Source organism: Phocoena phocoena, chromosome 1 (assembly GCF_963924675.1).
Source record: "Phocoena phocoena chromosome 1, mPhoPho1.1, whole genome shotgun sequence".
NCBI lineage: Eukaryota > Metazoa > Chordata > Mammalia > Artiodactyla > Phocoenidae > Phocoena > Phocoena phocoena.
Window position 1 is genome coordinate 124,961,952 of NC_089219.1, and position 14,420 is coordinate 124,976,371.

The following is a 14,420-nucleotide window of genomic DNA, read 5'->3' on the forward strand; positions in this document are numbered from 1 at the left end:
TATGTTTATTGGCCATTTGGATGTAATGCAAATCTTATGGTAGTAAGCAGTGTTCATATCTGATTCGGAGTATTGGGTTTAGTTTTGCCCACTTTAATTGAAGTTCATGGACTATGGAATGTGAGGAATGATGGGAGAGATTGGAAACGTTGTCAGATGATGACATTTGGGTGAAAATGGCCATTGTCTTCCAGTGTTTATTTATTATTATTATTGTTTTATTTTTTATTTTATTTTATATTTTTTACATCTTTATTGCAGTATAATTGCTTTACAATGGTGTGTTAGTTTCTGCTTTATAACCAAGTGAATCGGTTATACATATACATATGTTCCCATATCTCTACCCTCTTGCATCTCCCCCCGCATCCTACCGCTCCAGGTGGTCACAAAGCACCGAGCTGATCTCCCTGTGCTATGCAGCTGCTTCCCACTAGCTATCTACCTTACGTTTTGTAGTGTATATATGTCCATGCCTCTCTCTCGCTTTGTCACGCTTACCCTTCCCCCTCCCCATATCCTCAAGTCCATTCTCTAGTAGGTCTGTGTCTTTATTCCTGTCTTACCCCTAGGTTCTTCATGACATTTTTTTTTCTTAAATTCCATATATATTTGTTAGCATACGGTATTTGTCCTTCTCTTTCTGACGTACTTCACTCTGTATGACAGACTCTAGGTATATCCAACTCACTACAAATAGCTGAATTTCATTTCTTTTTATGATTGAGTAACATTCCATTGTATATATGTGCCACATCTTCTTTATCCATGCATCCGATGATGGACACTTAGGTTGCTTCTGTGTCCTGGCTATTGTAAATAGAGCTGCAATGAACATTTTGGTACATGACTATTTTTGAATTATGATTTTCTCAAGGTATATGCCCAGTAGTGGGATTGCTGGGTCATATGGTAGTTCTATTTGTTGTTTTTTAAGGAACCTCCATAGTGTTCTCCACAGTGGCTGTATCAATTTACATTCCTACGAACAGTGCAAGAGGATTCCCTCTTCTTCACACCCTCTCCAGCATTTATTGTTTCTAGATTTTTTAATGATGGCCATTCTGACTGGTGTGAGATGATATCTCATTGTAGTTTTGATTTGCATTTCTCTAATGATTAATGAAGTTGAGCATTCTTTCATGTGTTTGTTGGCAGTCTGTATATCTTCTTTGGAGAAATGTCTATTTAGGTCTTCTGCCCATTTTTGGATTGGGTTGTTTGTTTTTTTGTTATTGAGCTGCATGAGCTGCTTATAAATTTTGGAGATTAATCCTTTGTCATTTACTTCATTTGCAAATATTTTCTCCCATCCTGAGGGTTGTCTTTTGGTCTTGTTTATGGTTTCCTTTGCTGTGCAAAAGCTTTTAAGTTTCATTAGGTCCCATTTGTTTATTTTTGTTTTTATTTCCATTTCTCTAAGAGGTGGGTCAATAAGGATGTTGCTATGATTTATGTCATAGAGTGTTCTGCCTATGTTTTCCTCTAAGAGTTTGATAGTTTCTGGCCTTACATTTAGGTCTTTAATCCATTTTGAGCTTATTTTTGTGTATGGTGTTAGGGAGTGATCTAATCTCATACTTTTACATGTACCTGTCCAGTTTTCCCAGCACCACTTATTGAAGAGGCTGTCCTTTCTCCACTGTACATTCCTGCCTCCTTTATCAAAGATAAGGTGACCATATGTGTGTGGGCTTATTTCTGGGCTTTCTATCCTGTTCCATTAAGCTTTCTGTTTTTATGCCAGTACCATACTGTCTTGATTACTGTAGCTTTGTAGTATAGTCTGAAGTCAGGGAGCCTGATTCCTCCAGCTCAGTTTTTCGTTCTCAAGATTGCTTTGACTATTCGGGGTCTTTTGTGTTTCCATACAAATTGTAAATTTTTTTGTTCTAGTTCTGTGAAAAATACCAGTGGTAGTTTGATAGGGATTGCACTGAATCTGTAGATTGCTTTGGGTAGTAGAGTCATTTTCACAATGTTGATTCTTCCAATCCAAGAACATGGTATATCTCTCCATCTTTTTGTATCATCTTTAATTTCTTTCATCAGTGTCTTATAATTTTCTGCATACAGGTCTTTTGTCTTCTTAGGTAGGTTTATTCCTAGATATTTTATTCTTTTTGTTGCAATGGTAAATGGGAGTGTTTTCTTGATTTCACTTTCAGATTTTTCAGCATTAGTGTATAGGAATGCCAGAGATTTCTGTGCATTAATTTTGAATCCTGCTACTTTACCAAATTCATTGATTAGCTCTAGTAGTTTTCTGGTAGCAACTTTAGGATTCTCTATGTATAGTATCATGTCATCTGCAAACAGTAACAGCTTTACTTCTTCTTTTCTGATTTGGATTGCTTTTATTTCCTTTTCTTCTCTGATTGCTGTGGCTAAAACTTCTAATTGAAGTTCTTATTGTTGAATAAGAATGGTGAGAGTGGGCAACCTTATCTTGTTCTTGATCTTAGTGGAAATGCTTTCAGTTTTTCACCATTGAGGACGATGTTGGCTGTGGGTTTGTCATACATGGCCTTTATTATGTTGAGGAAAGTTCCCTCTATGCCTACTTTCTGCAGGGTTTTTATCATAAATGGGTGTTGAATTTTGTCGAAAGCTTTCTCTGCATCTATTGAGATGATCATATGGTTTTTCTCCTTCAATTTGTTAATATGGTATATCACATTGATTGTTTTGCATATATTGAAGCATCCTTGCATTTTTGGAATAAACCCCACTTGATCATGGAGTATTATCCTTTTAATGTGCTGTTGGATTCTGTTTGCTAGTATTTTGTTGAGGATTTTTGCATCTATGTTCATCAGTGATATTGGCCTGTAGTTTTCTTTCTTTGTTACATCCTTGTCTGGTTTTGGTATGAAGGTGATGTTGGCCTCGTAGAATGAGTTTGGGAGTGTTCCTCCCTCTGCTATATTTTGGAAGAGTTTGCAAAAGATAGGTGTTAGCTCTTCTCTAAATGTTTGATAGAATTCGCCTGTGAAGCCATCTGGTCCTGGGCTTTTGTTTGTTGGAAGATTTTTAATCACAGTTTCAATTTCAGTGCTTGTGATTCATCTGTTCATATTTTCTATTTCTTCCTGATTCAGTCTTGGCAGGTTGTGCATTTCTAAGAATTTGTCCATTTCTTCCAGGTTGTCCATTTTATTGGCATAGAGTTGCTCGTAGTAATCTCTCATGATCTTTTGTATTTCTGCAGTGTCAGTTGTTACTTCTCCTTTTTCATTTCTGATTCTATTGATTTGAGTCTTCTCCCTTTTCTTCTTGATGAGTCTGGCTAATGGTTTATCAATTTTGTTTATCTTCTCAAAGAACCAGCTTTTAGTTTTATTGATCTTTGCTATTGTTTCCTTCATTTCTTTTTCATTTATTTCTGATCTGATTTTTATGATTTCTTTCCTTCTGCTAACTTTGAGGCTTTTTTGTTCTTCTTTCTCTAATTGCTTTAGATGCAAGGTTAGGTTGTTTATTCAAGATGTTTCCTGTTTCTTAAGGTAGGACTGTATTGCTATAAACTTCCCTCTTAGAAGTGCTGTTGCTGCATCCCATAGATCTTGGGTTGTCGTGTCTCCATTGTCATTTGTTTCTAGGTATTTTTTTGTTTCCTCTTTGATTTCTTCAGTGATCACTTCGTTTTTAAGTAGTGTATTGTTTAGCTTCCATGTGTTTGTATTTTTTAGAAATCTTTTCCTGTAATTGATATCTAGTCTCATAGCGTTGTGGTCAGAAAAGACACTTGAAACAATTTCAATTTTCTTAAATTTACCAAGGCTTGACTTGTGACCCAAGATATGATCTATCCTGGAGAAAGTTCCATGGGCACTTGAGAAAAATGTGTATTCTTTTGTTTTTGGATGGAATGTCCTATAAATATCAATTAAGTCTATCTTGTTTAATGTATCATTTAAAGCTTGTGTTTCCTTATTTATTTTCATTTTGGATGATCTGTCCATTGGTGAAAGTGGGGTGTTAAAGTCCCTTACTATGAATATGTTACTGTCAATTTCCCCTTTCATGGCTGTTAGTATTTGCCTTATGTATTGAGATGCTCCTATGTTGGGTGCATAAATATTTACAATTATTATATCTTCCTCTTGGATCGATCCCTTGATCATTATGTAGTGTCCTTCTTTGTCTCTACTAATAGTCTTTATTTTAAAGTCTATTTTGTCTGATATGAGAATTGCTACTCCAGCTTTCTTTTGATTTCCATTTGCATGAAATATGTTTTTCCATCCCCTTACTTTCAGTCTGTATGTTTCTCTAGGTCTGAAGTGGGTCTCTTGTAGACAGCAAATATATGGGTCTTGTTTTTGTATCCATTCAGCCAATCTGTGTCTTCTGGTGGGAGCATTTAGTCCATTTACATTTAAGGTAATTATCAATATGTATGTTCCTATTCCCATTTTCTTAATTGTTTTGGGTTCGTTATTGTAGGTCTTTTCCTCCTCTTGTGCTTCTTGCCTAGAGAGGTTCCTTTAGCAGTTGTTGTAAAGCTGGTTTGGTGGTGCTGAACTCTCTCAGCTTTTGCTTGTCTGTAAAGGTTTTAATTTCTCCATCAAATCTGAATGAGATCCTTGCTGGGTAGAGTAATCTTGGTTGCATGTTTTTCTCCTTCATCACTTTAAATATGTCCTGCCAGCCCCTTCTGGCTTGCAGAGTTTCTGCTGAAAGATCAGCTGTTAACCTTATGGGGATTCCCTTTTGTATTATTTGTTGTTTTTCCCTTGCTGCTTTTAATATGTTTTCTTTGTATTTAATTTTTGATAGTTTGATTAATATGTGTACTGGCATGTTTCTCCTTGGAGTTATCCTGTATGGGACTCTCTGTGCCTCCTGGACTTGATTATCTATTTCCTTTCCCATATTAGGGGAGTTTTCAACTACAATCTCTTCAAATATCTTCTCAGTCCCTTTTTCTCTTCTTCTTCTGGAACCCCTATAATTCGAATGTTGGTGTGTTTAATGTTGTCCCAGAGGTCTCTGAGACTGTCCTCAATTCTTTTCATTCTTTTTTCTTTATTCTGCTCTGCAGTAGTTATTTCCACTATTTTATCTTCCAGGTCACTTATCCGTTCTTCTGCCTCAGTTATTCTGCTATTGATCCCATCTAGAGTATTTTTAATTTCATTTATTGTGTTGTTCATCATTGTTTGTTTCATCTTTAGTTCTTTTAGGTCCTTGTTAAATGTTTCTTGCATTTTGTCCATTCTACTTCCAAGATTTTGGATCATCTTTACTATCATTATTCTGAATTGTTTATCAGGTAGACTGCCTATTTCCTCTTCATTTGTTAGGTCTGGTGGGTTTTTATCTTGCTCCTTCAACTGCTGTGTGTTTTTCTGTCTTCTCATTTTGCTTAATTTCCTGTGTTTGGGGTCTCGTTTTTGCAGGCTGCAGGTTCGTAGTTCCCATTGTTTTTGGTGTCTGTCCCCAGTGGCTAAGGTTGTGTAGGCTTCTTGGTGGAGGGGACTAGTGCCTGTGTTCTGGTGGATGAGGCTGGATCTTGTCTTTCTGGTGGGGAAGTCCACGTCTGTTGGTGTGTTTTGGGGTGTCTGTGGACTTATTATGATTTTAGGCAGCCTCTCTGCTAATGGGTGGGGTTCTGGTCCTCTCTTGCTAGTTGTTTGGCATAGGGTGTCCAGCAGTGTAGCTTGCTGGTCGTTGAGTGAAGCTGGGTGCTGGTGTTGAGATGGAGATCTCTGGGAGATTTTTGCCGTTTGATATTATGTGGAGCTGGGAGGTCTCTCGTGGACCAGTGTCCTGAAGTTGGCTCTCCCACCTCAGAGTCACAGCAGTGACTCCTGGCTGCAGCACCAAGAGCCTTTCATCCACACGGCTCAGAATAAAAGGGAGAAAAAGTAGAAAGAAAGAATTAGTAGAAGTAGAAAGAAAGAAAGAAGGGAGGGAGGGAGGGAGGAAGGAAAAAAAGAAAGAAAGAAGATAAAGTAAAATAAAATAAAGTTATTAAAATAATTATTTTTAAAAAAAAGTACGGATAGAACCCTAGGCCAAATGGTGGAAGCAAAGCCATACAGCATAAATCTTGCTCTCAAAGTCCACCTCCTCAGTTTGGGATGATTCATTGTCTATTCATGTATTCCACAGACATCAAGCTGATTGTGGAGCTTTAATACTTTTGCTTCTGAGGCTGCTGGGAGAGATTTCCCTTTCTCTTCTTTGTTGTAACAGCTCCCAGGGGCTCAGCTTTGGATTTGGCCCCGCCTCTGCGTGTAGGTCGCCGGAGGGCGTCTGTTCTTCTCTCAGACAGGACGGGGTTAAAGGAGCTGCTGATTCGGGGGCTCTGGCTCACTCAGGCCGCGGGGGAGGGAGGGGCACGGAGGGCGGGGCGAGCCTGAGGCGGCAGAGGCCGGCATGACGTTGCACCAGCCTGAGGCGCGCCGTGCGTTCTCCCGGGGTAGTTGTCCCTGGATCCCGGGACCCTGGCAGTGGCGAGCTGGACAGGCTCCCCGGAAGGGGGGTGTGGATAGTGACCTGTGCTCGCACACAGGCTTCTTGATGGTGGCAGCAGCAGCCTTAGCGTCTCATGCCCGTCTCTGGGGTCCGCGCTTTTAGCCGCGGCTCGTGCCCGTTTCTGGAGCTCTTTTAAGCAGCGCTCTTAATCCCCTCTCCTCGCGCACCAGGAAACAAAGAGGAAAGAAAACGTCTCTTGCGTCTTCGGCAGGTCCAGACTTTTCCCCGGACTCCCTCCTGGCCAGCCGTGGCGCACTAACCCCCTGCAGGCTGTGTTCACGCCGCCAACCCAAGTCCTCTCCCGGCGCTCTGACGGAAGCCCAAGCCTCAGCTCCCAGCCTCCGCCCGCCCCGGCGGGTGAGCAGACAAGCCTGTCGGGCTGGTGAGTGCCGGTAGGCCCTGATCCTCGGTGCGGGAATCTCCCCGCTTTGCCCTCCGCACCCCTGTGGCTGTGCTCTCCTCCGCGGCCCCGAAGCTTTCCCCCTCCGCCACCCGCATTCTCCGCCCGTGAAGGGGCTTCCTAGTGTGTGGAAACATTTCCTCCTTCACAGCTCCCTCCCACTGGTGCAGGTCCCGTCCCTATTCTTTTGTCTCTGTTTATTCTTTTTTCCTTTGCCCTACCCAGGTACGTGGGGGGTTTCTTGCCTTTTGGGAGGTCTGAGGTCTTCTGCCAGCGTTCAGTAGGTGTTGTGTAGGAGTTGTTCCACGTGTAGATGTATTTCTGGTGTATCTGTGGGGAGGAAGGTGATCTCCGTGTTTTACTCTTCCGCCATCTTCCCGGAAGCTCTCCTGTCTTCCGGTATTTAAACTGAACTGTGAAAGTTGTGGAGTAAGCAGGAGATACATGTGCAAAGTCTAATGCAGACCCCTGAATTTAACAAAAGAATTCCCCTACTTTCTCCCTCAGGTAGGGATTGGATTTGGCTAAGCAAGAATAAACTTCATGGGAGGGCTGAAGAGGGAAAGGAAAGCTGGCGTTCTTTGGGAGCTACTCTATCAAAGAATAGGTAACCTTAAATAGTATAAGTTCTGTAGGAATGGATGCTCTGAACAGGCTTCCACAGATGGGCTGAGCGGCCATGAACAGTTAGGACTGAGCAGAACTGATCAGGGTGTAGCTCTATTCCTCCCTCTCCTGCCCCTCTTCGTTGACTATCTCAACTTTGCTCTCTTTTGCTATCACTTGAAAGAGTGTCAGATTTAGCAAATAACAATATAGGACATCCAGTTAAATTTGAATTTTAAATAAACAGTGAGTAATTTTTTAATATAAATATATTTCAAATATTACATTTTATTTAGCAACCCTACTACCAGCCCCTTCAATGTTGGCAATACCACATACTCTTCACATGCACAGTATGGAATGTTTTGCTTTAGTCTTAAGACTCACACTAAAACGGGTTAGATTTATTGATTGATTGAAAAGGATCAAGTGGGATCAATGGCTGGCAATGCCTGGGAGGCAAATTTAAACAGTGTAAGGATGAACATTGGACCTGGGTAGTCTTAGGAAATATTGGATATCCTTGTGAGAGACTGCATGTCCATCTGCCTTCAAGGTTGTAGAGGTGATTCTCCTCTTTAGTGGAAAGATGAATTAGATGATTGCTAAGATTCCATTTTTATTGAAGTATAATTGATTTACAATGTTTCAGGTGATTAAATGAGGTGATTTGAAGATTTAGACAGATTTTTCTAAGTTTATGATTACTAGGTAAGGAAAGTAGATGCGTTTGGAGATTAAGATGACAAATACAGAAGGGAAACTAGAATAACAAAATTATTTGTTCATGGGCTGAAGAGGCAAAGACATCTAAGATGAACACCTGAGCTTTTCTCATGAACATCCGTAAGAACACAATTGGAATTTTCTCTTTTAGAAGACTCAGTTTTCTGCTTTAAGTTCTGCAACATCAGAAAATGATTAGTGATATGGCACATACCACATTGTAATTATAATTTATTAAGACATTTTTAAAAATAATCTTTTTTTTTTTTTTTTTTTTGCGTTATGCGGGCCTCTCACTGTTGTGGCCTCTCCCGTTGCGGAGCACAGGCTCGGGACACGCAGGCTCAGTGGCCAGGGCTCACGGGCCCAGCTGCTCCGTGGCATATGGAATCTTCCCGGACTGGGGCACGAACCCGTGTCCCCTGCATCGGCAGGCGGACTCTCAACCACTGCACCACCAGGGAAGCCCTAAAATAATCTTCTTTAAATTAATTAATTATCTATTTATTTTTGGCTGTGTTGGGTCTTCGTTGCTGTGCACGGGCTTTTTCTAGTTGTGGCGAGCAGGGGCTACTCTTTGTTGCGGTGCATGTGCTTCTCATTGTTGTGGTTTCTCTTGTTGCGGAGCATGGGCTCTACGCGCACGGGCTTTAGTAGATGTGACACTCAGGCTCAGTAGTTGTGGCGCACAAGCTTAGTTGGTCTGTGGCATGTGGGATCTTCCTGGACCAGGGCTTGAACCCATGTCCCCTGCTTTGGCAAGCGGATTCTTAACCACTGCACCACCAGGGAAGCCCTATTAAGACCTTTTTAATGTAAAGCATTTTACAGAGGTTGCCTCATTTAATCCTCAAAACAGCGCTGTGAAGTAGGCCTCATCCCCATTTTATAGATACAGAAAATGAAGCTCAGATGAATTTGCCTTAGGTCACATAGCTGGAAAGCAAGCCCAGGTCTGTGGAATTTCAAAGTCCATATTCTTTCTATTATACCACGGTATACCCCATTTGTATATGTTTTATGACACTTTGGGGATGTTTATGACCTAGAGAAAATATGTATTTAATTTTAGAGCACTTTCAAAGCATGTTGATGGTACCCTCATCAAATATTTGGCCAATTCAATCACAATCAAGAATAGAGCTTGAACAGAGAGCGGACACTCAGAAAGCATGAAAGCATCTAGGAATGAGGGTACCTGACAGAGTGAAAGAGCAAGGCCCCAAAGATATACCAACACAGATTTTCCTGAATGGAGAGTGTGTGTCCAGTTTTATTCTGCTTAAAGAGAACTCAGCAGTACCCCCAAAGGCAAATGAAACTAAAGATCAATCAATTATATCCATTATTGTTTCTCTAAATATCTTTTCTAGAAACTTCTAATAGATTTCAGTTTTCATCCCATTTTTCATCAATATGTAAAGTCAGGTTTTACAAGAATCCAAAGGAGATACTCTCAACATAAAGGGATAATGTTATCCGCCACGAAAGCTTGCCAGACCACTCTAGCCAAGGAAATTTTTCCTCTGAGCTGTTAGGGCACTTAGTGTTTGTAAACTTAAGTGCTTTATTATATATTTTAAAATCCTTGATTATCTATTAATCTGTTTATGGCTTCTCTGAATTGAAGCTTCTCTGTGTTAGAGATCACGTTCTACATATATGTTCGTTTCCTCCATAGTATCTTTCTAGAGCCCCTTCACATGGTAGGCATTTGCTATTTGATGACTGATAAGAAGGATATTATGTGAGAAGACGCAGAAGATAGGTAAGTAGACAGGAAGCTAAAAAAATAGAGCATCTAGGGTAAATAGGATGAGGTAACATTGAAACCTTCAAGCTTCTAACCTCACTTAAATGACTGACACAGATATATACAAGGGGGACCTCCAGTCCTAGCCCAAGGCCTTCCCACTTTCCTTAAGCTCCCAAACCTGTCTTCTTCCCCAAGGGTTGCCCTCATCTTTAGCTCTGCAACCATTCTTTCTACTCAGACTCCTACTGCCACATACCTCTTCTTTCTTCAAGGCTGAGGAAAAGCCAGAGCTTAGATTAGGGCCTAGATCTTTCAGGAGTGCAGAAAACAGGAAAGGGGCCTGGATGACATTATTCAGAAGACAGCAGAAGTGCCATGTCTGTCTATAGCTGACACATAAAATGACAGTTTTGTCTAAAAACCGTTTTCCTGGCCACAACCTCATCAGAAGCTCATTGTTTCACGGGCACTGACTATGCTTCTGATTGGCTGGCACTGCCCTCCCCTCCCCCACCAGCCCCAGTGGCCTATTGCTCACGCAAGGACTGTTTCAGGTTCTCTAGACTGGATATTTGGGGCAAGGGTCAGGGAGACTGATAAGACGCCAGAGTAGTTTTCACAACTCTTTCTCTATGTGGTGGGTGGTTGAAATTAGGCGATAGTTGGTAGGTGATTATCGTAAAGACAAGTATCTCCTGAGTAAACACCCAATTTTGGTCAATAATGATTGTGACTTTTACCAGGACTATGAAATTTACGTTACAATACTTCTCTTCAGAGATTTTTGTGAGGTAAAATTTTCACCTGTCCTTTCGTCAAGCCCATACTTCCACTCAAATTCACCCCACAGATAACAGCAATACAACGTGGCACTGGATTTGAGTTTCTTCATCCTATGGACACTGGCAAAATGCGTTTTAAGAGGGCGGCATATTTTCTTTTCTTTTTTTTTTTGCGGTACACGGGCCTCTCACTGCCGTGGCCTCTCCCGTTGCGGAGCACAGGCTCCGGACACGCAGGCTCAGCGGCCATGGCTCACAGGCCCAGCCACTCCGCGGCATGTGGGATCTTCCCGGACCGAGATCACGAGCCCGCGTCCCCTGCACCGGCAGGCGGACCCTTAACAACTGCGCCACCAGGGAAGCCCAGGGCGGCATGTTTTCTAACAGCTTAAATCAATTTTGATTTTCTAGCTGTTCTTATATATATCACAATGACAATTAATATTTAGTGACACATTTGTAAAACCTGAATTTTAAAAAGTTGAGCTGAAAATCAAGCAAACATTTTCAAACAAAGCCCAGCCCTATAATTAAGTTTACTGTGTATTTCAGAATGTTGAAAAACACAGTTTTCTTAAGGGAGGAGAAAAAGAAGCTCATTTAATTATGTTTGCTGAGTAAATTTTCTGGCATTGTGGAAACCAGTCTTAACATAGTTATATTCATACCTCATATAATTAAACAGACTCCTTAGGGAGAAAGCCAGTCTTAATAAATACAAGTACTTTCTATCTCTGTTTCATTATATAAACAAGCTCCAGTAAAACTGTTCTGTTTTACAGAGAGGAATCTAGGCTTTGAGGTCAATCCTTGTTTCGATTCAACCTTTCACCATCATTATAACAACTTAAAAAAACAATCTGTTTACCATGGAGAAAAAACAGTATTGATGTACTTTGGATCAATGTTGTTTTTTGAAATGAATGCCAAACCATAAAACAGATGAGGTTAAGAATTTATCTCTTACTGAGCCTCTCTACCCCACCTCTGGCCCACCACCCCAAAACAGCTTGTTTCCTGCTTTAACCTGTGAAAGCCTCAAGAATTCCAACAGTTAGGACCTCAGAAGGTGTGCAAATAGGTTAACACATTATATCCTTTGGGCAGCTAAATTAAAACTCCTTTGTTTAAGAAAGTGCTTTTTGGGTCTGTCTTCAATTAATAAGCTTCCCGAGGAGATTGGTTCAAGATGGCGGAGTAGAAAGACGTGCACTCACTCCCTCTTGCGAGAGCAATGGAATCACAACTAACTGCTGAAAAAACATCAACATAAAGACACTGGAACTCACCAAAAAGGATACCCCACATCCAAAGACAAAGGAGAAGCTGCAATGAGACAGTAGGAGGGTGCAATCACAATAAAATCAAACAAGACAAGGATATCCACTCTTGCCACTATTATTCAACATAGTTTTGGAAGCCCTAGCCACGGCAATCAGAGAAGAAAAAGAAATACAAATTGGAAAAGAAGTAAAACTGTCACTGTTTGCAGATGACATGTTACTATACATAGATAATCCTAAAGATGACACCAGAAAACTACTAGAGCTAATCAATGAATTTGGCAAACTTGCAGGATACAAAATTAATGCACAGAAATCTCTGGCATTCCTATACACCAACAATGAAAGATCAGAAAGAGAAATTAAGGAAACAATCCCATTCACCACTGCAACAAAAAGAATAAAATACCTAGGAATAAACCTACCTATGGAGGTAAAAAAACCCCGTACTCAGAAAACTATAAGACATTGATGAAAGAAATCAAAGATGACACAAACAGATGGAGAGATATACCATGTTCTTGGATTGGAAGAATCAATACTGTGAAAATGACTATATTACCCAAAGCAATCTACAGATTCAATGCAATCCCTATCAAATTACCAATGGCATTTTTTACGGAACTAGAACAAAAAAAATCTTAAAATTTGTATGGAGACACAAAAGACCCCGAATAGCCAAAGCAATCTTGAGGTAAAGAAATGGAGCTGGAGGAATCAGACTCCCTCACCTCATACTATGCTACAAAGCTACAGTAATCAAGATAATATGTTACTGGCACAAAAACAGAAATATAGATCGATGGAACAGGATAGAAAGCCCAGCGATAAACCCACACACCTATGGTCAACTAATCTATGACAAAGGAAGCAAGGATATACAATGGAGAAAAGACAGTCTCTTCAATAAGTGGTGCTGGGAAAACTGGACAGCTATATGGAAAAGAATGAAATTAGAACACTACCTCACACCATACACAAAAATAAATTCCAAATCAATTAAAGACCTAAATGTAAGACTGGACACTATCAAGCTCTTAGAGGAAAATATAGGAAGAACACTCTTTGACATAAATCACAGAAAGATCCACCTCCTAGAGTAATGGAAATAAAAACAAAAATAAACAAATGGGACCTAATGAAACTTCAAAGCTTTTGCACAGCAAAGGAAACCATAAACAAGATGAAAAGACAACCCTCAGAATGGGAGAAAATATTTGCAAACAAATCAATGGACAAAGGATTAACCTCCAAAATATATAAACAGTTCATGCAGCTCAACATTTAAAAAAACAAACAACCCAATCAAAAAATGGGTAGAAGACCTAAATAGACATTTCTCCAAAGGAGACATACAGATGGCCAAGAGGCACATGAAAAGCTGCTCAACATCACTAATTATTAGAGAAATGCAAATCAAAACTACAATGAGGTATCACCTCACACCACTTAGAATGGGCATCATCAGAAAATTTACAAGCAACAAATGCTCGAGAAAGTGTGGAGAAAAGGGAACCCTCTTGCACTGTTGGTGGGAATGTAAATTGATACAGCCACTAATTGATACAGTATAGAGGTTCCTTAAAAAAATCAAAATAGAATTACCATGTGACCCAGCAATCCCACTACTGGGCATATAGCCAGAGAAAACCATAATTCAAAAAGACACATGCACCCCAATGGCCATTGCGGCACTATTTACACTAACCAGTCATGAAGCAACCTAAATGCCCATCGACAGATAAATGGATAAAGAAGATGTGGTACATAAATGCAATGGAATACTACTCAGCCATAAAAAGGAACGAAATTGGGTAATTTGTAGAGACATGGATGGACCTAGAGACTGTCATACAGAGTGAAGTAAGTCAGAAAGAGAAATACAAATATCATATATTAATGCATACACGTGGAATCTAGAAAAATGGTACAAATGAACTGGTTTGCAAGGCAGAAATAGAGACACAGATGTAGAGGACAAATGTATGGACAGCAAGGGGGGAAAGCAGGGAGAGGGATGAATTGGGAGATTGGGATTGACATATATGCACTAATATGTATAAAATAGATAACTAATAAGAACCTGCTGTATAAAGAAAAAAAAAAAAAAACTTCCCATTTTCTGACATTTTCTACGTTTTATTTAACACCTGTCATGCACCAGGCACTGTGTTAAAACATTACCTCGATTATCTTGACGACAATCCTATGAAGTAAGTACTATTATTTTCCCCATTTTACTGTTGAAAATACTAAAGCTCAGAAACAAACATTAACAAGGTCTCACAGTTAATATGTGGCAGAGTTGGGTTGAAACACAGGCCTATCAGACCTGGCCTTGAGAAAATGTACCTAATGAAGCGATCAATAAGGATGTTAGA